We start from the raw sequence: 1,850 nt of genomic DNA, 5'->3' as shown, positions 1-1,850 counted from the left end.
CTGTCCCCTGTTACGTGCAGCCCTTTTTGGGGAGCATCCCCTTGCCTGGTGTTTGTTCAGAGCCCAAGGTAAGCAGCCATCCCCCCTGAACAGGACCTCCAGATTTTGCTGCGTACAAATATATTTGATGCAAAGACTATCAAAGTAGATAAATGTAAAATTCCCGTGGAGCTTATTAACAACTGTACAGTGATTCCTGGAAAACAGCTTGTCATCCCCAACCTGTCCCCAGCAAGGGCTTGAGGAGGCTCCTGAGCATACCCTTGGGGGGTCCACGTGCTATAACAGAGGTGTCCGAGCTGCCTCCAGGATCACTGGGGGGGGTTTGCAGCCCTCTGGTGATGGGCATGTTGCTGTGTTAATCAGCTGGTCCTCCAGCCACCCCATCCTCCCTTGTGTTGTGCTCTCCTTGCACGAACCCAGGCCATCCATACTATAAATGTGGGACCTCACAAATTATGTGTCATTTTGGTGATCTGAAATGCTTTACTTTTCTATTTGGCAGTTCCCATTTGGTTGTTGGGTTGCCCAGAGGTTTATGATGAAGCTACCAGTGAATTGTATATAAGCCCGCCGGTGTCCCATTAAGAAGCTGGAGACTGCACCAGGTGCCCTTGGGAACAGTAAATCTTTGGGAAATGTATTGATTCCCAATCCTGGCTTTGCACTCTGGGTGAACCTTGTCCTCACAAAATAATAGAAGGTGATTTTTCTTTACCAGCCAGCTGGCCTTCAAATGAGCTACTCATAACATCATCGCAAGGGCTAATCCACCTAAACACGGAAAAGATGATTTACGAGCTGGGAAGAAAAGCCGTATCAGTTTGTAATGAGGTTTAATACTTAGGCATATCCTCAAATATTGTCATTGAATGTTGCAGTTGGGTTTTGACTGCGCGTTACAAGATCAGCGTTTCATGCTCTTGGGATCATGCAAATGGTGGTTTTGTTTGCATTAACTGCAAGGCAACAAAATAGGAAAACGGGATTAGGGGAGTGATTTGGGGAAAACACTGATTTCTATAATCAGATTTGAATTGCAAGCTGTCTGCTTTTGCACGGGAATAAATTTATGGGAGAGGATGCCAGGAGGTGAGGCAGAGCTGGGCAACTTCTTGTGGGGTCTGTGGGGGGCTCTATGAGCTGGGTTGGCAGCTTGTTTTTTAATATGTGCTCCTCATTGTGTGGTCTTTAACTTTTCCTACTTAAAACTACCTGAGAAATAGGTAAGGATCAAGACTTGTAGTGTGTCCCTTAGGATTTCAGGGTAGGGAGCACTCTTCCTTGCAGGCAACTCTTTGCCTTGTTTTTTTCCCCAAAGGACTCTTCATGGGAATCGGGGAGTAGCTAGGGTGGGACAGGGGTATCCAAGAGATTTCACAGCCTTAATGATGCTGGAGAGGCTTTTTTTCCGCTGGACATCTGCTCCCCGTTGGTCTGGGGGCAAGGGCTTCTGTGAGATCAACCCCGAGGCTTTAACGAGCCCTTCTTTCAAAGCCTCAGTATCTTCAATAGAGGGGATATGAGTTCTCCTTTTCAAAGGGAGAATTCAGAGGGAGCTTTGTTTATTTATTAATTTATTATTTATTTATTTATTTTCCTGAAATGCTTCTGTCCCTCCGGATTGCCTTGTGTACCTTACGTGCTTCCAACAGCTCCTGCAAGTGCCCGTCCCGTGAAACACATCTCTGCTGATGGGGTGCAGGGGCACACCAACAATATTTAAGAGTCTAAAATAAATACTCATATGGAGTAACCGCCGTTGGGGTGTTTTTTGAGCAGTACTTGCCTCCCGCCATCCCCCCCAAGGTGAGTCCCTTAAAGCTGTTCCTCTTTCTTTCTGTGTGCAG

The sequence above is a fragment of the Numenius arquata genome, chromosome 15 (assembly GCF_964106895.1).
Source record: "Numenius arquata chromosome 15, bNumArq3.hap1.1, whole genome shotgun sequence".
In the NCBI taxonomy this organism is placed as follows: Eukaryota; Metazoa; Chordata; class Aves; order Charadriiformes; family Scolopacidae; genus Numenius; species Numenius arquata.
The sequence above is the reverse complement of the archived record's forward strand: the minus strand, read 5'-3'. Positions refer to the sequence as shown.